We start from the raw sequence: 22,465 nt of genomic DNA, 5'->3' as shown, positions 1-22,465 counted from the left end.
AGGATCTGACACCATCTCTGCCATCCAAGCAGTGGCTTACTGCCTCTGGTTGCTCCATCACTTTTGTCCCAGGAGTGACTTTTCCATGCTGGTATTGAGGAGCCTGAGCAGCTGTTGCACCCTTATATTGTAGCTTGGGCCTGACCAGGCCCTGAAGCTTCCTGGAATAACTGCAGAACATTTCAGTGGGAAGCTTGAACAAAATGCAGTCTAAAATAATCAAGGTAGCCAGAGAGACTTCATTTGATCAGAGGTCAGTTAAAGTTAGAATGCTTTAGCCATTGTTTGTAAGACGCTTCACTGCCTTGTTTGATAATTGTGCTGTGTACTGAAATATCAGAAGACAAATATTTGAAGTGTCAGGTGCTCCACCAGGCAACTAAGCCCCTGACAAGTTACTGCCCCAATAAGTAACTAATGTATACAAGCAGGAGGGGACTTGTGCCTAAAGTCCCTTGCAGCACCCCCCAAAAACAGTCCCGAGGTCAATAACAGGTGAAGGCTGACCCCAGATATCTTTTGCAAACTTTGACTAACTGTCTTGCTGTTAAGCAATAATGCCCCAGCTAATCAGGAGTAGATAACACACTAAAGGCTAACCAATCACATGTCTTTTTAACTGAGAATCCCCTAGATTTGTTTACTATAAAAACCCAGTGTAATCTGTGCTGGGTCCTTCATCCATCTTGGCTGTGTCCTTGTGGGCGTAGGTCCAAGCTTGAGCTTGCTAATAAATGACTCTTTGCTTTTGCATTGGAATTGGCTTCTCGGTGGTCTTTCGGGGGGAGGGGGGGCTCAAATTTTGGGCATTTCAGTATAAATGCACCTTTGGCATTTTTCTTAGTACATCACTGGACTTGGACTCAGGGCCTGAGTGCTGTCCCTCAGCTCTCCAGCTCAAGGCTAGCACTCTGCCACTTTGAGCTCCACACAACTCCGTTCCCAGCACTCTGCTGGCTGATTAGAGACAAGACTCTCACAGAGACCTTTCTCTGCCTGGGCTGGCTTCAAACTGCAGATTTCAGATCAATGAGTCTTCTTATAAAAGGCCACTTTACTCCAATTAAAAGCAACAAGGTGGTCCACACAGTAGTTTTTTTTTTTTTTCCTTTTTTCTATTTTTCTCCTCAAGATCGTTTTTTTTTTTTTTTTTTTTTTTTTTTTCCCAGTCCTGGGCCTTGGACTCAGGGCCTGAGCACTGTCCCTGGCTTCCTTTTTTTGGCCCAAGGCTAGCACTCTGCCACTTGAGCCACAGTGCCACTTCTGGCCATCTTTTTGTATATGTGGTGCTGGGGAATCGAACCCGGGGCTTCATGTATACAAGGCAAGCACTCTTGCCACTAGGCCATATTTCCAGCCCCCACACAGTAGTTTTTAAATATGATCTTAGCTGGAACTTATTAAGGGCCAACATTACATCTGACAAACTTGTAGGAATCGTCTGTCCTTTTCTGTGGTCCTGTTGAAATCTGTTGCAAAAAACCTACAGACTAACTGGGATAGCAATTAAACAATCATTTTGGCAGCCTTAATTATTTATTTTGTCCAATTTAAAACAAACATTTAGGAAAACTTTATTTTCAAATCCCACATCTAGAAATCCATTCTTGATCTCTAAATTCTTTCACCAATCTCAACTTTAACACTTACTCTTTAGCTTTCTCATTTGCATTTGCAGAACTCTGAAGCCTAAGTTTTGTCCATTGCTCCAGGCTGCTGTTTCCACTTTCAAATTGTTTTTTTAATCTAGAAATGCATTCTTGATTTCTAAAGCCTTTTACTAACCTCTGCTTTAACACCTTCACTTCAGCCTTTATTGGCATCGGGAAGTGGCTCTGTGGTTCAAGTGGTAAAGTGCTAATCTTGAGCAAAAAGAAGCCAGGGACAGTGCTTAGGCCTTGATTTCAAGCCTGAGGACTAGCAATAATAATAATATACCCTTCTTTTAGCTATGGCCCAAGAGGTAACAAGTGCATTTATTAGCATATTATTAAAAAATAGGGCTGAGAATATGGCCTAGTGGCAAGAGTGCTCACCTCGTGTACATGAAGCCCTGGGTTCAATTCCCCAGCACCACATATGTAGAAAATAGCCAGAAGTGGCACTGTAGCTTGAGTGGCAGAGTGCTAACTTTGAGCAAAAAAGAAGCCAGGAACAGTGCTCAGGCTCTGAGTTTAAGACCCAGGACAAGCCAAAAAAAAAAAAAAAGTAAATATTCTAATGGGACTGTATCTGACTTATGCTATTTTAAAAAGATTTAGCAGTTAATAAATAGTAAGCAGTTAACTAAATAGTAAGTTTCCAGAGACCTCAAAGTCATCCCTTTCCTTGCACAAAATGTTATTTATGCCTTCAGTGACCTTATGAAGAGATAACAAAATCAGTCCTACTCTCCTAGCTCCCTTGCTCATTGCTATAATAAATGACCACAGCCAAAATCCCAGGTACATGGGAAGTGGATATAGAAGAATCAGTTTGAAATTGAAGAACCTGAGCAGCCGGTGCACCTCTATATTGTAGCTTGGGCCGGAACGGGCCCTGAAGCTTCCTGGAATAACTGCAGAACATGTCAATGTGAAGAGCCTGAACAAAATGCAGTCTAAAATAATGAAGGTAGCTAGAGAGACTTCACTTGACCAGAGGTCAGTTAAAGCTAGAATGCTTTAGCCACTGTGACACAAAGGAAACGTATTGAGGTGTAGCCTGTGTTTTGTGTTCCTGAAACATGGTTAATGTATCCCTTCAAGCTAAGGATGACTTGGACAACACCCTTACGACCCGACCCGACCCAACCCAGATTGAGATAACAGGAAATACCTGAAGTTCCAGATGTCCCCTCAAGCTAAGGATGACTTGGGCGACACCCTTGCAAGCTAGGTCATTTGTGTAAACTAATCATTTTGAACCCCATAAGCTAGCCAATCACCTTCACCAGGCCCATCCCGCCATTGATTAGGCTAATCGTTCTTAAGAATTATTTTATAACTTTCCTGCGATACGAAATGATTTGCTGCGATTTGCTATGCTGTTTTATGCATTCCTGTGGTGTGACATGATTTTCTGTGTGATGATGTGACTCATGGAATGTTCCCCCAAACCCTATAAAAACCCTGCTGAATGGAGGGTCGGGGCTCTAGATTCAGACTGCTGCATTGGTGATGATTGTGAGCCCAGGCTCGAGCTTGCAATAAAGACTCTTGTGTGATTACATTGGCTTTCGGCTCCTTGGTGGTCTTAGGGGACCCCAAAATCTGAGCATAACAGGACATTTTTGAAAAAACTGGTTGTGATAAAAAGCAAGTACTGAAACAGAATCTAACTCAGTGTGGAACAGGAAATGAAAGTGGGGATATCTGATATCCGGTCTCATTCTAAAGCTTGTGCAATTGTGCACAACCCAACAGGCTCTAAGTTGTTAAGATATAAATATTTATGAACAGTTTAGACCTATTTACTTAATAAAGGCTTTTAAATATATCTTTTAGTCTAGGAGTACCTTGGAAAATTACTGAGCTAGTAGGGTTGCATGCACGGATTAAAATCTGGGAACCTCTGCGCTAATGATGACCAACTATACAAGCTCTTCTTGAAAAAGCTGGTTGTGTCATTCTCTGGGGGAGATACAAAGGAAGTACCTACAGAATCTCATTCATGGAGTGTTGGGGGAAGGAAGATTGGACTCACTACTCAGGGGGCAAGAGCAGGCCACCCCATGGCTCATAGATAGGGTAGGAGTTGATTGATTGATTGATTGATTGTGTGTGTGTGTGTGTGTGTGTGTGTGTGTGTGTGTGTGTGTGCATCTACTTCTCCTTTCCATATTGTGACACCATCTAATCTACCTGGTTGGCCCCAAACAGTATTTAAGTCTGTTTTGTCTTGTGAGAAAAGACAAAACTTCAAAGTCAAGGGCTGGACTACACAGAGAAGAAATCATCAGGACATGAAGATAGGATGTGACTGTACTTTATTTGTTTGTTGGTTTGTTTGTTTTTTTGCCAGTCCTGGGTCTTGGACTCAGGGCCTGAGCACTGTCCCTGGTTTCTTTTTGCTCAAGGCTAGCACTCTGCCACTTGAGTCACAGCGCAACTTCTGGCCATTTTCTGTATATGTGGTGCTGGGGAATTGAACCCAGGGCTTCAAGTATATGAGGCAAGTGCTCTTGCCACTAGGCCATATCCCCAGCGTGACTGTACTTTAAAAAATTTTTTTTTTGTTGGGGCTGGGGATATAGCCTAGTGGCAAGAGTGCCTGCCTCGGATACACGAGGCCCTAGGTTCGATTCCCCAGCACCACATATACAGAAAACGGCCAGAAGTGGCGCTGTGGCTCAAGTGGCAGAGTGCTAGCCTTGAGCGGGAAGAAGCCAGGGACAGTGCTCAGGCCCTGAGTCCAAGGCCCAGGACTGGCCAAAAAAAAAAACAAAACAAAAAAAATTTTTTTTGTTGACAAGCTGTTGTGTAAAAGGGGTACAGTTACATAATAAGGCAGTGAGTACATTTCTTGTGATATCTTACATCCTTGTTTTTATTTCCCTTCCCTAGATCATGTAGGCATATATTCAATACCCAGTGTACCAAAATCATATACAGTAACCATGTAGCTAATGCCAAAGGTAATTCACCTAGAAATTTAAATGTAATGTCAACAATAGAATCCTCCTGTGTCCTTCTCTTGGAGTTGTTTTTGCTTATCCTCATCTTATATGATCATATGTACATAGCTGTTGAGCTATTGTGATCTACTGTTAGGTCTATTCTAGACCTTTTTATGTTTAGTAGTTGTTTGGTTTTAGATACATAATATAAGGTCGCTGACCCAAACCTGTGGAAATACCATTTGAAAAGAAGTTTTTTTTTTGTTTTGCAGAACTGGTCTCTACTGTCCCCCTCACGCCACCCTAACAGTCATATATCAAAGAGTCCATGCCCCTTTATTCTCTGTGTTTCTAGGCTTGTCTCCCTCAACATTATTTGTTCAAGTTCTGACAATTTCCCTGTGAATACCAGGGAATATCATTTCTAAACACTATGTAGTATTCCATTGTGTATAGGTACCATATTGTTTGTATCCATTCATTGTAGAGGGCATCTGGGTTGTTTCCACATTTTGGCTATTGTGAATTGTGCAGAGATAAACAGGATGTGCAGATGTCTTTAAGATATCCTGAGACCTGCTGTTCAGGATAGATGCCTAGGAGTGGTATGGCTGGGTCATAGGGTAGGTCTATGCTGAGCTTTTTGAGAAATCTCCATACTGTTCTCCAAAGTGTTTGTACTAATTTGCACTCCCACCAACAATGGAGAAGGGTTCCTTTTTCCCTGCATCCCCTCCAGCATTTGTTGTTGCCTGAGTTCAGAGTATAGGCCATTCTAACTGGAGTGAGGTGGTATCTCAGGGTTGTTTTTATTTGCATTTTCTTTACTGCCAGGGATGTTGAACATTTTCTCATACGTTTCTTGGCCATTTTTATCTCTTCTCCTGTGAAGTCTCTCTTTAGCTCCTTTGCCCATTTAATAATTGGTTTACTGGGCTTGGAGGGGCTTAGTTTTTTGAGTTCTCTGTAGATGACAGATATTAGGCCTTTGTCTGTTGCTGTGCTGGTAAAGACCCTTTCCCATATGGTTGGCTGTCTTTTTAGTTTGGGGGCTATGTCTTTAGCTGTGCAGAAACTTTTTATTTTGTAGTAGTTCCATTTGTTGAGACTCTCACCTATCTGTTGTGCCCCTGGGACTATGTTCAGGAAGTTCCTACTTGAGCCTATCAGTTCTAGCATCTCTCCTACTCTGTCCTTCAGGAGTTTCAAGGGTTCAGGTCTGATGTTGAGGTCCCTAATCCATTTTGAGTTGATCATGGTACATGGTGATAGGCTAGTGTCTACTTTGAGTTTTCTACATGTGACTGCCCAGTTTTCCTAGCACCAGTAGTTGAAGAGGCTATGTTTTCCCACTGGATGTCTTTAGCTCCTTTGTCGAATATCAGCTGACTGTAAGAATGCGGCTTTATTTCTGGGTCATCTATTCTATTCCATTGGTCTTCAGGTCTGTTTTTATACCAGTACCAGGTTGTTTTTATTATAATGGCTCTGTAATAGAACTTGAAGTCAGGTATTGTGGTTCCTCCTGTGCTGCTTCTTTTGCCTAGAATTGATTTGGCTATTCTAGGTCTTTTACTGTTCCATATGAATTTATAGGTTGTTTTCTCTATTTCAGTGAAGAATGTAGCTGGGATATTGATGGGGATTACATTGAATTTGTATAACATTTTGGGCAATATGGCCATTTTCACTATATTGATTCTGCCCACCCATGAGCATGGGAGGTCTTTCCATCTCCTGGTGTCCTCTTTGATTTCCCTTTTCAGATTTCTATAGTTCTCATTAAATAGGTCATTCACATCTTTAGTTAGGTTAATCACTAGGTAATTTATTCTTTTTTTAGCTATTGTAAATGGTATTATTTCCATAATTTCCTTTTCTGCTTGTACATTGCTGGTGTACAGAAAAGCTGTTGATTTTTGTGGGTTGATTTTTGTATCCTGCTACTTTCCAAAATGGTTTATTAGGTCTAGGAGTTTGGGGACTGAGTTTTTTGGGTCCTTCAGATATAAGATTATGTCATGTGCGAATAGGGATAGTTTGATTTCTTCTTTGCCAATGTGGATCCCTTTGATGTCCTCCTCTTGCCTTATCGCCATGGCTAGGGATACCAGCACTATGTTGAATAGAAGCGGGGAGAGTGGGCATCTTTGTCTTGTTCCTGAGTTTAGGGGAAATGGTTTTAGTTTCTCCCCATTTAAAATGATATTAGCGGTTGGTCTGTTGTATATGGCTTTTATTGTTTTAAAGAATGTTCCCTCTATTTCTGTTCTCTCCAGGGCTTTTAACATGTATGGGTGTTGTATTTTGTCAAAGGCTTTTTGGGGATTGGCCGAGATGATGATGTGGTTCTTGGTCTTAGCTCTGTTGATGTGGTGAATTAGGTTTATTGATTTGCAGATGTTGAACCATCCTTGGGTCTGTGGGATGAAGCCTACTTGATCATGATGTATAATTTTCTTGATCAGTTTCTGGATCCTGTTAGCTCATACTTTGTTGAGGAGCTTTTCATCTGTGTTCATTAGTGATATTGGTCTGTAATTCTCTTTTTCTGTTGGGTCTTTGCCTGGTTTGGGGATGAGTATAATATTAGCTTCATAGAATGAGTTTGGGATTTCTCCCTCTGTTTTTATTTCATGGAAGAGTTTGAGGAGTATTGGTATTAGCTCCTTACTGAAGGTTTTATAGAATTCATTGGTGAATCCATCCGGGTCTGGGCTTTTCTTTGTTGGGAGGCTCTTGATTACCTCCTGTATCTCGGTGTAAATTATTGGTTTAATTATTTGATTTACTTCTTCTTGATTCCATTTGGGCAGTTTATACTTCTATAAGAATTGATCCATTTCTGTAAAATTTTCATTCTTTAGTGAGTAAAGGTTCTGGAACTAGTTCCTTATGATTGTTTGAATATCCTGTGTATTTGTTGTAATTTTTTCCAGTGGAGTCCCTGATCTTACGGATATGAGTCTCTTCTCTTCTTTTTGTTGTAAGTCTTGTAAAGGGGTCTGTAAATTTTATTTATTTTCTCAAAGAACCAGCTTGTAGTTTTATTTATTTGTTGAATGGTCTTTCTATTCTCAATCAGATTTATCTCTTGTTTAATCTTTGTGATCTCTCTCCTAGTAATTTTAGATTCAATTTTTTTCTTGTTTCTCCAGTCATTTTAGCTGCATCATGAGGTTATTCACCTGTTCTGATTCCATTTTTTTTTTTTTTGGCCAGTCCTGGGCCTTGGACTCAGGGCCTGAGCACTGTCCCTGGCTTCTTCCCGCTCAAGGCTAGCACTCTGCCACTTGAGCCACAGTGCCGCTTCTGGCCGTTTTCTGTATATGTGGTGCTGGGGAATCGAACCTAGGGCCTCGTGTATCCGAGGCAGGCACTCTTGCCACTAGGCTATATCCCCAGCCCATCTGATTCCATTATTTTAATGTGTGCACTGAGGGCAATGAACTTGCCCCTCAGCACTGCCTTTGCTGTATCCCATAGGTTTCTTTATGATGTATTTTCATTGTTGTTGTGGCTTATGAATTCGTTAATTTCGTCCTTAATTTGCTCTGGGACCCAAGTGTTAGATAACAGTGAGGGGTTTAGCCTCCAGGTATTTGTGTAGTCTTTGTGGTATACTTTCTTATTGAGGGTTACCTTGAATCCACTGTGATCAGATAAAATACATGGGATAATGCCAATACTCTCGTATTTGCTGAGGTTCTTTGTGTGGACAATGACATGATCTATTTTGGAGTATGTTCCATGGGCTTCTGAGAAGAATGTGGTGTATTGTGTCTCTGTAGAGTGGAACACTCTGTACAGATCTGTGAGATCCATGTGGGATATGGTGTTACTTAGGTCTTCAGCTCCTTTGCTAATCCTCTGTGTGTTGGATCTGTGTCTTGGAGAGAGTGGAGTATTAAAATCTCCCACTATGATTGTATTTGGGTCTATCTTGTTCTGTAGTTCTGAAAGAATTTGTTTGACATATTTAGGGCCTTTTTTGTTTGGTGAGTATAAATTTATCACTGTGATAGCTTGATCCTGGATTTTTCCTTGTATTAAAATGTAGTGTCCTTCTTTGTCTTTTTGAACTGATTTTAATGAGAAGTCTAGCTTGTCTGAAATCAGGATGGCCACCCCTGCCATTTTGGTAGGTGCGTTTGCTTAAAAGATCTTGCTCCATCCTTTCATTTGGAGCCTGTTTTGGTCCCTTGCTGTAAGATGGGTCTGTTGAAGACAAGAGATAGCAGTTTTTTGTTTTTTGTTTTTTGTCAGCCCTGGGCCTTGGACTCAGGGCCTGAGCACTGTCCCTGGCTTCTTTATGCTCAAGGCTAGCACTCTGCCTCTTGACCCACAGTGCCACTTCTGGCCGTTTTCTATATATGTGGTGCTGGGGTATTGAACCCAGGGCTTCATGTATACGAGGCAAGCATTCTTGCCAATAGGCCATATTCCCAGCCCCGAGATAGCAGTTTTTTTGTTTATGAATCCACTCTGTCAGTCTGTTCCTCTTTATCAAAGAATTTATACCATTTATATTCAAAGAGATCATGGATAGATGTGTTTTTTTCCCCTCCCATTTTCTTGTTGGCTGTGTTTCCTCCCTTCTTTCTTGTCTGCTCTTCCTGTTGGGCTCTGGCTATTGTAGCTTCTTTCTGTTTCTGTCTGAGGGACCTGTACATTTTCTGTTGGGTGGGCTTCCCCTCTTAGAATTTGCTGTAAGTATGGTTTTTTATTCACATAATTCTTTAGTTCCTCTTTGCTATGGAAAGATTTGGTTTTTCTCTTGAAAGTAAATTTTAATTTTGCTGGGTATCTAATTCTATGTTGGCAGTTGTTGGCCTGGAGGACTTGGATTGTGTTCTTCCAGGCTCTTCGTGCATGGTAAGTTTGTGTGGAGAGATCTGCCGTGCTTTGGATCTTTTTTTCCATTGTAATATAGTTCTTTCTTTGTTTTGGCTGCATTCAAAATTTGCTCCTTATTGTTGAGATCTGAGGCCTTGATTATAATGTGTCTGGGGAGGATCTTCTAGGGTCCGGTCTACCATGTGACCTATATGCTTCTTTTATTTGGGTGAGGTTTTCCCTTTTGAGATTGGGGAAATTCTCTGTAATAATTCTATTGAATATATGGTGTGTATACCTCTTCTTTGGTACTCCTTCCCTTCATCTATTCTGATTATACACATATTATATCTCTTCTCCATGTCCAGTCTCCTGGATTAGTCTGTCCTGGAGTTTGACAGTTTCTTCGAGTGCAGTAATGTTCTGATCCTTACCAGCTGAATCATCATCCAAAAGAGAGACTCAAAATTCAAGATGATAAATTCTTTGTTATGTGGCTTCAAGTGTGGTTTGCATTGAGGTGAGTGAGCTGTTTATGGTTGCCAGATCATCTCTTATTGTGGTAATTTCTTCTTTTAATGAGTTGTGTTTTGAATCTATTTTTTCATGCACTTCGTTTCTCAGGATGTTAAGGTCTTCTTTAACGGAGGAGTAGACTGTATCTATTTTTTCTTCTACTTCTTTCTTGACTTCCTGAAGATCTGTCAAGGCTTCCATTCTAAACTCCTGGAATTGTTTTCTGAATTCGTTCCTGAGGCTTTCAATCATTTCTGCTATCTTAGCCTCAGTTGTTTTTTTACTCTCCATCTCCTCTTTGGTCGTACTGCTTTTTGGAGCTGGCAAGTTGTCTTGACCTTTCATAAAATTTGTAATATTTCTTTGTGATTTACTCATCTGGAGTTTTTGCACTTTCAGGGGCCTGTAGGTGGCAGCCTTGCCTTGGCTTTGTGCTGGTTCCTGCTGGTCCGTCAGCGGGGACTTGTTTGTGTACTGGCGCTAGGTTTGAGTTCAGCTGTTGAACCTTACTGCCCTATGGGTGAGCATGACCATCTCGGTTGTTGCCGAGGTGGTTACCCTGACCACAGTTAGGGGTGGGTAGGTTCTATAGCTTTCTCTGCAGGACCGTGCTCTGCCGCTGTGTTGTGCTGACCCTTGTGGGCCCCTGTTGGGGGTTCATGGGTTGCTGATTCAGCGTGGCATGGAGACTTTTCTTTTCTTTGATTCTTTCCCCTCTAGTTGCTGTGGGTCAAGAAAGCTCACCTCTCAGATTGAGTATTGCCGCTGAGGGGTGGCTCACTTACCTGTGCAGAGTGTTCCTGTTAGTGCAGGTTGCTGTTGAGGGGAGGCCTGCCCACCTGTGCAGAGTGTGCCTACCAGAGTGGGCGTTGCCGCTGAGGGGCAGCTTGCCCACTTGTGTGCTCCTGTGTGCGAGTGGGTGAGACCCTCTTGCTGGAGGGCAAGAACGCTGACCCACGTAGGCCCTCTGGGGGGCTGTGTGTGTGTGTGAGCTCTTGTGCTTCTTTTGGGGGGCGCGTTGCCCTGGATTGTTGGAGGGTGCTTGTGCCCTCTCTGGAATCTACGGTGAGGGTGGTGTGTGTGGTCCCCAGCAGGTTCATGTTTCTGGGCTTTGGTTGGTGCCCACAGACTCTCTGCACCTCCGCTGTGAGGGAGGAGCATGTGCTCTGGTTCAGGTGACCCTGATGGGCTGGTATTGCACACCAGCAAGCCTGTGACTGTTCTTCAAAAAGTCCTAGCAGACCAGGGCGCCTCAATTGGTGGTCAAATGCCTACCAAAGTCCGGGTTCCTGCTGGGAGGCGGGGCTGGTGCAGACAAATTCAGGTTTCCCAGCTGGGGCTTTGCGGGACACTGGCCTAAGGTGTCTCCCAGCCACTTTCTTGGGCACTGCTCCACTGCTGCTAGCTCCTGTATCCTCCAAGGTGCTGCAGGGTCCTAGATCCGCCAGATATGGGGCTCTTCTGCTCCCTAGGGGAGGGATAGGGAGGGAGCTCTAGTTTCTTTTTCCCCTTGTTATGAGCTCTACATTTAGGTTTTGGGTCTCTGCCAGAGCTGATCTCCCATTTGGGGTAGGTGGGGCAATGGAAAACTTACTGGTCCTGGATTGTGTGTGTGTACCATGCTGCTGTGGTTCCGGGCTGGGGTGTGGTGATTGATTCTTTGGCGGTGGCAGACCTGGCTCTCCATGTCTTCAGCACCCAGTTCCCCTGCTGTTATTGTATGGTACCGGCTGTTTGGTACTGCACCGCCATCTGTCTCGGTCTGGTCTGCGCACAGTCTGGGGCCTGAGGAGCTCCTGCTGTCTGGTCTCTGCACTCATGGCAGGACTTTTCCACTGTTGCTTCTGTGATTGCTGATGATCTGCATTCCCCTTCCAGGGCCGCTTTCCCAGCCTGGCCCTGTTTGTGCTGGGGTTGGGAGGGTATCCCGGAGATTTTGTGGCTCCATCCAGATTATAGACATTTCTTTCTTTGTTCTTTTTCATTTCCTGTGTTTCTCTGTTCTGGTTGTTGGGTTTGCCGGTCTCTTTTTCCTTTGAAGGTTCTATTTAAAGATCCATATAACAGCTCCTGTGGTATTTCTGAAGAATCAAATACACTCTTAAATATATGGGAGATGCATTTATTTTTTTTCTAGTTTTATAACCTTTATCTAAAAGTTTTTGTTAGTGTATATTGTGTCAAGGGGATACATTGTGATACTTCCATGTATAACATTTATTGATGAAATTTGTCCTCCGTTACTCTTTCATATCTGTTCCTCTATTTTTATTTTTATTATTTTAATTTACTTTTATTGTAAAGGTGATGTACAAAGGGGTTATAGTTATATAGGTCATGTACTAAGTACATTTCTTTTTGAATAATGTCACCTCTTCCTTCATTTACTCCCCAATTTCCTTCCTCCCCGCCTCAAACCACCCCCAGGTTATACAGATTAATTTTCAACACAGTATCTGATGAGTATCCCTGCTACATTTGTTCACATTTTGTTCCACCATTTCTGTACTTCCCTTTACTCTCCCCAAAACAGATAATCTTACATACAAGGCAAAAAGCACAGAAATCAAAAACAGCAACAAAAGGGGTAAAATCCTAAAAAGTCAAATAAAAAAAACTCTTGTTTCCATTTCTTGAAGTTCATTTCAATAAACATCCTTTTGTATGATCATGTGCACATAGCTATTGAGCTTTTGCGATCCTTTCCTAAGAATATCCTTCTTTGGTCTTACTGTTTGAATGTCTAGAGTCCTGTATAATTTATCATGTCTAAGTGGTATTATTTGTCTTTACCATCCATTGTGTTTTCCTGTAGATTCCTAGGCCCATTCTAATGACTATGAATGAAGGAAACCATGCAACATATGTTTCTTTTGGTCTGGCTCACTTTGCTTAATATGATTTTTTTCTTTTCTTATTATTGTCAAGGTGAAGTACATATGGGGTACAGTTACATACATTAGTGAGTACATTTCTTGTCCAACGTGTTACCCCTCCCTCATTTTTCTCCTACCTTCCCTCCTTCCCAATTACCCCACCCCAAGTTGTACAGTTAATTTCCGACATATTTTCTTGTAAGCATTGCTGTTGCATTGGTTTGCTTTTTACCCTTTATCTCACCATTTTGATGTTTTCCTTCCCTTCCCTAATTCAGACAGACATATATTAAATAACCATGGTACCAGAATCAGCAGTGACAACAGGGGCTAAGTCATAGGGAAAATGAACAGAAGAAAAAAGAAAAAAAATCACACAGTAGCGTGAAACTAACAACATAATGGTAAACCACTTATTTCCATATTTTGGAGACCATTTCTCTTAGCATCATCTTATGTAATCATCCGTATATAGCTATTGAGCTATTGTGATCATCTGCTAGGACTATCCTAGACATATACTAATTATTACCAACAAGGGAGAACATAAAGTTTATGTTTCCTTGGGTCTGGCTCTCTTCACTTAGTGTGATTTCTTTCTAATTTTTCCTAAGTATTTCCATTTCCTTATGATTAGAGCAATATCATTCTTTCAGATGAAAGCATAGAATTGCATTGTGTATATATGCCACATTTTCTTGATCCATTAATTCACTTGAGGGGCATCTGTGTGATTCTATATCTTGGATATGCTAAACAATGTTGCAATGAACATGCGGTGCTGGTAGCTTTAGTATGGTTTGTGGTTAATTAGATAAATATCCAGGAGTGGAATTGCTGGGTCATAGGAAATTTCTATGTTTAGTGACTTGAGGAACCTTTATACTGCTTTCCAGAATAGTTGAACAAATTTACATTCCCACTGACTGTAGAAGAGTTCCCTTTTGGCCATATCCCCGCCACCCCCCAGCATCTCTTATTGTCACTTTTCTGTTTTTTCCTTAATTTATTGTCAAATTGATATACAGAGAGGTTACTGTTTCATACGTTAGACTTTGGGTACATTTTTTGTACAGTTTGTTACCTCCATCATTGCCCCTTTCCCCCTCCCCCTCCCCCCTTGTTCGGTTTGTTACCAGTATAATTCCCCACTCTCCCCTCCCCCTCCGATCACCCTTGTACTGTTTCTTACCTCAATCATTCCCCCTCCTCCTCCCCCTCCCTCTCCCCCTTATACTGTTTGTTACCTCCATCATTCCCCCTCCCTCTTCCCTCTCCCCCATCTCCTTCCTCCTTTGTACTGTTGTTACCAACATCATTCCCCCCTCCTCCCTCCCTCTCCCTCCCCACTTGTACTGTTTGTTACCTCCATCATTCCCCTCTCCCCCTCCCCCTCTCAGCTTATACTGTTTTTAACCTCCATCCTTCCCCCCTCCCCATCCCTCCTTCTCCCCCTCCCCCATGTACTGTTTGTTACTTCCATCATTCCACCATCCCCGCTCGCTGCTTGTACTTTTTGTTACCTCCATCTTTCCCCCTCCACCTCCCCCCTCCCCTTACCCCTTGTACTGTTTGTTACCTCCATCAATTCCCGCCTTCCCCCTCCACCTCCCCCCTTGTAATGTTTGTTACCTCCATCATTCCCCACTCCCTCTCCCCTCCCCGCTTGTACTGTTACCTCCATCAGTCCCCTCCCATGTCCTCTCCCCGCTTCCCTCCCCTTCTACTGTTACCTCCCTCATTCCCCCCTCCCCCTCTCACCTCCCCCTCCCCCTAGAATGATGATGTTTATCATTGGGAAGGTTAAAATGTATACTGTGGAATTTATGTAGATACTAAATCTCAATAAAAATATATAAGTACATATATATATATATATATATATATATATATATATCTTCATAATTCGAAGCATTGGGGTGGGGTCGGGGAGCCTGTGCTTGAACTCAGCCTGGGCACTGTCCTAAGCTTTTTCAGCTTGAGGCTAATGCTCTATCACTTGAGCGACAGCTCTGTTTCCATTTATTTATTTATTTTTCAAGCAGGAGAGAAAAGTTCATTACCGAACTGCTGGTCTGTAGTGGAGGTGACCCATGGCTGGAGAGAAGGGAGAGGAGGGGCAACCCCACCCAGCCCTGCCTTATCTAGAGCAGGGGATTTGGCCAGGTGGATTAGGATGTAACCTCAGGGAAGAGGGAGGTAACTGCCTCCAGGACTGCTGGTTACCAAGTTATTGGGTGGAGACTTAATGTGGTAGGGGCATCTGCTTGGAGCCCTCCAGGAGGGACCTAATATTCCAGCCTTTTAATAGCTATGGAAAAGTACGACGACTCTCTGGCTGCTTCCTGCCTGCAAGGGGCATTGAAATTAGGGATAAAAGGCAGAAATGTGGCCCCTCCTGGAGAAGGTGAGCAGCAAAGTCCCATGGTGGTAGATGCCAGTCCTTGAATGAAGCCTGGAAGTCTCATGAGGCAGGGGCTGGACAAAAATAATATATATTTTTTTTGTTCAGCCTCTGTTTCCCATTTTGAGGTGTTTTTTTTTTGGTGGGTTTGTTTTTGTTTTGCCAGTCCTAGGGTTTGAGACTCAGGGCCTGAGCACTGTCCCTGGCTTCTTTTTGGTCAAGGCTAGCACTCTACCACTTGAGCAATAGTGCCACTTCTCACCTTCTCTGTTTATGTGGTGCTGAGGAATTGAACCCAGGGCTTCATACATGCTAGGCAAGCACACTTTATGTTAGATTCACTTTACTAACCCTGGACAATGTCAACTAAATTTCTGCAAACTTGTAGATTATGTCCCCTCCCTATTTCCCTGGTAGAAAACATCAGTCCTTAGAACTACTTGCTCTTAACCATATTATTTAAGAGGAAAAATATTATTCTGATCAATTTATATATACATTTATTCTGCTCCAAAGGAATACATTTTAATTTTCTAAACCTCTTGGGTTTGTTAAATGGTACACTGCTGTTGTGAATTGTGACTCACCATTCACAAATTTTCCACTAAGTAAACGTGCTTATATCTGTTTGATTCTACGCACATGTAATTTATTGAACCTTGAAGACCTTCTTCCTGGTACCCTTTGCTACCATGAAAAGGGAGCATTCTCCGGAGGACCATAGTTAAAAGTATGGCTATTCAGGAAAGATGCTGTAATGCAAGCATCATGGCGAAGAAGACACTTCTAAAGGCCCTCATAAACAGATTGAGAGCAATAAAAGGAGAAGATGAAGGGGCCACTGAGTTCTGCCCTCCAGTCTCATGTTCTAGAACAGTATCTTCACAGAGTCAAAAGGACTTAAGATTTGGGGTGGGGGACGCAGTTTTAATCAAATTTCCAAGTCCTATGAAGCCCAGAGTTGGAAATCACTGAAATGATCATGACTGCAATCAATCCGGACAAGGCCAAAGTTGGATTTTCTACAAATTGGATGGACATTTGGTGTGAAAAAAATGTGACAAGTTGCCAGGCACCAGTGGCTCATGCCAATAATCCTAGGTACTCAGGAAGTTGAGATCTGAGGATCACAGTTTGAAGCCAGCCGAGGCAGAGGAGTCTATGAGACTCTTATCTCCAATTAAATGATAGAAAAAGCTTCAGTGTGCTCCTTCCCTTTAAAACTTGTACAATGACAAGTAGAGAAGGTAGGACTTAGTAGCATATATGAAAATAATCAGAAGTTTAAATCAGCATGGAGCTCTATGTCTGCGGACAGAAGTACAAGTCCAGAAAGAATATGACTGCGATTGGAGGTTCCTTAGTAGGCAGTATGATATATAGAACTGAAGTTTTCTTCTCTGACCAAACTGCAGCTTTATTCAGATCTGGTATTGCAAGCAAGCACTCTAATGAAGAACAAACTCAAACTGCCTAATAATCTAAGGACATTAATCCTAAAAATAAAAACATTTATTCTGAAAATAGTGGGAAATACAATCTGTGATTTCACACATCTGAAGAACTGTCATAAAAAGAGGTATTTCAGCTTTTTAATAACATTGGATGGTGATCATGTCCAGAATCAAATGATGGATACTATAGGAAAACAAATGTTTAACCTAACAAAAAGATGAACTTCTCGAACAAATGTGTCCAAAGACTGAAGGCTGTATATTTCAATAAAACCTACACTGCATGACTAAGCAAAATCTCACTGGAAGAATTCAAGGATCCAATGTGAAAAAGTCTAGCTAGCCTCTGACTACACACACAACACTGAGAACCTTCGAAGGCAGCACAGGTGCCACAATAGGGAAGGGACGGGAAACATCAAAATGTTGAGATAAATGTAAAACGTGAACCAATGCAACAGTAATAACTACAAGATATGTTGTAAACTAACTGTAAAATTGGGGGTGGGGGGAATACGGGAGGAGGGAAGCTGGGAGGAAAATGAGGGATGAGGTAGCAAGTTTGACAAGAAATGTACTCATTACCTTAGGTATGTAAATGTAACCCCTCTGCACACTTCCTTGACAAAACATAAAATAGAGAAAGATGCCCTCAGCTCAAGTACTAGTGCACATATGTATATGTATACTCTCTCTCTCTCTCACACACACACACAGACACACACCGACACACACACAGTAATATTTATTTTGACATACCCAATGGATGGCCTGAGGCTGTGTGGAATAGAAGCAGAAACCGAGGTGATCTCCTCAGCAAACAGTAAAACCGACACAGTTCACAGCAGCATCTTTGAACTGTCCAACGAGACCTTCTTTCTCATCAACCCAGGGTTCACTTCCACAGCAAGATACTGTGCCTCCATGAGTACACATGATATACTTCAGTGTGCACTGACAAAGTCCACCCGGCCCACTATGCAACAGTGGACTTCTCTGCATAAAGATGTGTGGATTGTGCACCCTTATTACTCCAGTGTGTGCATGATCACACACATGTACTGTGTAGGAACACTAACAGGTGGATATTGACCTGTCATATGGCAGCAGAACCAATCACAAGGTGGAGGGAAGAGAATTTGTCTTCTACTGTTGCATCCACCACCCCAGTAGAAGCAGAGAATTCTCCACCACAGGAAGACCACAGTGAATGCCTCCAACTAAAGGGAGACCCAGATCCTGATTATCCTAACCACCCTCTGCTTCCTTTACTCCTAAACTAGCCCACACTGATCCCCATCATCTTTACTCGCAAGGTATGCTTCAAACAACAGTTCTCATTTGGGACATTATTTGAAAGCATCTGGAAACATGTTTGGTTGGAGAAGTAGGGATGCAACTGGCTCCTAGGTCAAAGCCAAGGATGTTGTTACACATCCAGCAGGCCACATGGACAGCCACCTAAAGGGAGAAATTAGCCAGAGTTCGACACCACTGTTTCTTATAGACCCACCTGAGTGGGTCTCTGATTTTTTCAGCACCAAGGGGAGCTTAGCCAACACACAAAGGTTTTACTAGTAAACATGGCTGCAGTACCTGAATATATGTTTATGAGAGCCGGTGAGGGTCCTTAAAAATAATGGCCAGGAAAAGCTCACCTGCAGAGGGGTTAAAAATATAACAGTTGACCTAACAACTGACAGGGGTCATTGAGCTTCAGCAAAACCACCTAATTGGTATGTCAACAGCATTTCAACATGTTATCATAATCCTCAGCAGAGAATTTCCCAAATTACTTAAGAGAAAGAAAATCAAATACTAATTTCTCTACAAAAAAAGGGGGGAGGGGGCTGCTACTTTAGAAGTTGCAAAAAGTAAACTACCTTGGAATTATGAACTCAAATACCCATCATAATATAGGGTTAAATTCATTAATATTGGGCACAACTGATTATAGACTACATTTTTTTTACACACTTTTAGTTATTTTGGAGACTTTAATCAGTTTGCTACCCAGTTCTTACCAAGACCTTAACAGCCCATTTCTAGCTCTAAATAATAAGGCAATCTTAGTCACAATGAACATTTCACTATGTCTCTGGGTTTTTGGTGCCAGTTCTGGCCTGGCCACTGTCCCTGAGCTTTTGTGCTTAAGGCTAGCACTCAACCACAGCTCCACTTTCTGCTGTTTTGATTTTTTGTTTTCGGGTGTCTTTTTTTGTTGGTCAATTGGAGACAAGAATCTCAATGACTATCCTGCCCAGGCTAGCTTCCAACTGCAATCCTCACTTTTGAGTCTCCTAAGTAGCTAGGCAATGAACCACCAGTACCCAGCAATTTAAAAGTATTTTCCCTGAGTGGAGGAGCAGCAGAGCCCTAGCTAAGCTCTCTCCAACACCCCAGTTTTACCACCCCAGAAACTTTTACTCGTGGAAAGACAGCCCAAGTAAGTTATAACAGTACAGAGATTCTGGCCAGGAAGGAAAAATCGACTTTGCTGGCCTGAAAACACAGATTTGAGCTCTGGGTGGCATCCCTCCGCCAAGCCAGTGCCGGTGCCTGCACAGCGCCCCGCACTTCGTGCACCTAAAGCACACAGCAACAACCAGAAAGACATCCTCCAGATGGTGGTCAACAGACGTGGATCACAGGCTGAGCATGGATGGGCCGAAATCACAGAGAAAGTGTGAGTACCCCACAAAAGACATTCTCACTCGCGCCCACAGAGCAGCTTCTGGGAGGTAGTCCTTCCCCCACCTCCAGAGCAAAGAGCTATCTTTACACTGGCATAGGGTCAGACCAGACTGAAACTAAACCTGGCCTGGGGAAAGCGAGGAGAAAGGGGCCATCTTTGAAAAGGGCAAGAAGGACTGACCAGTGAGAGCCAGCTCCACCCAGGAGAACAACCCCTGCCCAGGCCGGAAGCTCATCTGTGCCACAGTTCACACACTCAGGTGAACTCAGCCAGAGCTGCCCCATCCTGCTCGCCAGAATTTCTAAATTAAAACATAAAGCGGCGAGCAGCTACTGGCAGCACGGAACAACCATACAGGAGAACAAACAGTTCCCGAGACAGATAAATGGCCCGTCACAGAGGAAGCCTAATCCCCAGCCAAAAATTGAGCTGAATTCCAGAGCCAGCTCTGCTCAGGAGGCCACCCTGCCCAGGAGGGAGGAACCACCCCCAGGCAAGCGACTCTCAGACAGGTAAACCAGGCCACAGGTGACCTGGCCTGCTGAGTCCACAGCCTATTCAAAGCCAGGCGTTAAAGGCAGTGGCACCACAGCAGATGGGAGTAGCCAGGGTTCCCAAGACTGTTCACGTCCCCCATCTACAGAGGACGCCCATGTCCGACCGGCAAGTTGTGCGAACCACAGAGCCCCAGGATTTCACTAACAGGGGAGGGGGGTCAGAGCAGATTCACCCCCTGCAAACTGAAAGCAAGTCAAACCAGCCAAGCAGCAAAATAGTCTACAGACCATTGCAAGGAAACCAAAGAGTGGAGAAAGCCAACCCAAACAAGGAAGAGTCTATTTTTTTTTTTAACATTTTTTAAAATATTTTTTTCTATTTTTCATTTCTGAGATGTGGCTGGATTTTTGTTATCTATTTTTGTTTTTTATCTTTTTTTTTGTTTGTTTCGTTTTTCAAGAGGCGGGTTGTCATTTTTTTGTGTTTTGTGCAGTTGTCTTCCAGGATTTTTTCTTTGTTTCTCTCTTCACATTTTCTTTTAAATTACTTTCCTATGACAACACCTTCACTCTTTTCTGGTAACTCTCCATTATCTATCATTTTCACCTTGTTCTTTCTACTGATTCTACACTTCTCCACATTTCTACATCACTGAAACTAAACCAAAATCACCCCCCTTCCCCCCGGATACATTACTCTATTCTCTTCACTACCTCTAACTTACCCCCCAGATTTACCTCCAGGACCTACAGACTCCACTGACCCCTGGTTATTGCATAGAGGGTATCCCTGTTCAATCCAAGTGAATCAAAGGGGTTCATAGAGAAATGCGACCAGACCAGAATAGGACATCCCACCAACACATTGTGATCAAAACAGGATCAATAGAGTCCAAAGAAAGAATCCTTATAGCTGTTACAGAGAAGAAAATAATCACATATGAAGGAAAACCAATCAGAATTACCCCAGACTTTTCAGCAAATACCATGAAAGCAAGGAGAGCCTGGAATGAGGTATACCAAACCATAAATAAAAATAACTATCAACCAAGAATACTGTACCCTGCTAAACTCTCATTCATAGATGAAGGTCAAATAAAAGTCTTCCAAAGTAAGGAAAAACTGAAACAATATATCTCCACCAAACCAGCTTTACAGAAAATCTTCAAAGATGTACTATACAGGGAAAATAATCAAGATCACAATACAGACAGAGAAAGGAACCCTAAATAGTAAACATCAGATCAAGAAATGGGAAGACACAGCTTTTAACAAGATAGGTACAATGAAAGGAACAAACGATCATCTCTCAATCCTAACTCTCAACATTAATGGACTTAATTCTCCATTCAAACGACATAGGCTCATTAGTTGGATCAAAAATCGAAACCCATCTTTCTGCTGCATCCAAGAGACACATCTATCCAGCAAAAGCAAACATCTTCTAAAAGTGAAAGGCTGGAATAAAATGTACCAACAAATGGCCCTCAAAAGCAGGCTGGAGATGCAATCCTAGTATCAGGTAAAATTGACTTCAAATTATAAATGGTAAGAAGAGACAAAGAAGGTTACTACATACTAATACAGGGATCTCTCCTACAGGAGGATAAAACCATCCTAAATATCCACACACCAAATACAGGAGCACCCAACTTCATCAAACAAACACTACTGACTCTGAAAACACTCATAGACCCAAACACATTGATAGTTGGAGACTTTAACACTCCACTGCCACCTCTGGACAGATCAACACACCAAAAACTGAACAAAGAAAGCACAGAACTAAACAACTGCATAGACCAACTAGACTTAACCAACATCTACAGAATATTCCATCAAGCAATACCAGGATACAAATTCTTTTCAGCAGCACATGAAACATTCTCAAAAATATATCACATCTTAGGGCACAAAGAAAATCTGTACAAATTCAGAAGTATCAAAATCATTCCCTGCATTCTCTCAGCCCACAAGGGAATAAAATTAGAGCTCAACTCAAAGAGCCACCACACAAAAATCCTACAATCCATGGAGACTAAACAACACACTGCTGAACCATCAGTGGGTCATTGAAGAAATTAGAAGAGAAATTCAAATGTTTATGGAATTCAACCAGGATGAGTACACAAAGTACCAGCTCCTTTGGGACACCGCAAAGGCAGTACTCAGACGAAAATTTATATCTCTGAGTGGCTACACCAACAATATGGATAAACAGCAACTCAACAACTTAAGGAAGCACCTTAATCTCCTCAAAAGAGAACAACAAGCCAAACCCCAAGTCAATAGATGGAAGCAAATAATTAAAATAAAATCAGAATTAAATAAACTAGAAACAAAAAATCCCATTGAAACAATCAACAAAACAAAGAGTTGGTTCTTTGAAAAAATTAACAAGATAGAAAAACCCCTAGCAAACCTGACCAAAAAACGAAGGCAGCACACCCATATAAACAAGATCAGAGATGAAAAATGTAACATCACCACAGAAACAACCAAAATTCAGAACACAATAAGGGACTCTTTTGTAAACCTTTATGCCAACAAATTCGAGAACCTGGAAGAAATGGATGATTACCTAGAAAAA

This window comes from Perognathus longimembris, chromosome 17, assembly GCF_023159225.1.
Source record: "Perognathus longimembris pacificus isolate PPM17 chromosome 17, ASM2315922v1, whole genome shotgun sequence".
Classification (NCBI taxonomy): domain Eukaryota; kingdom Metazoa; phylum Chordata; class Mammalia; order Rodentia; family Heteromyidae; genus Perognathus; species Perognathus longimembris.
This window is presented reverse-complemented; position numbering follows the sequence as displayed.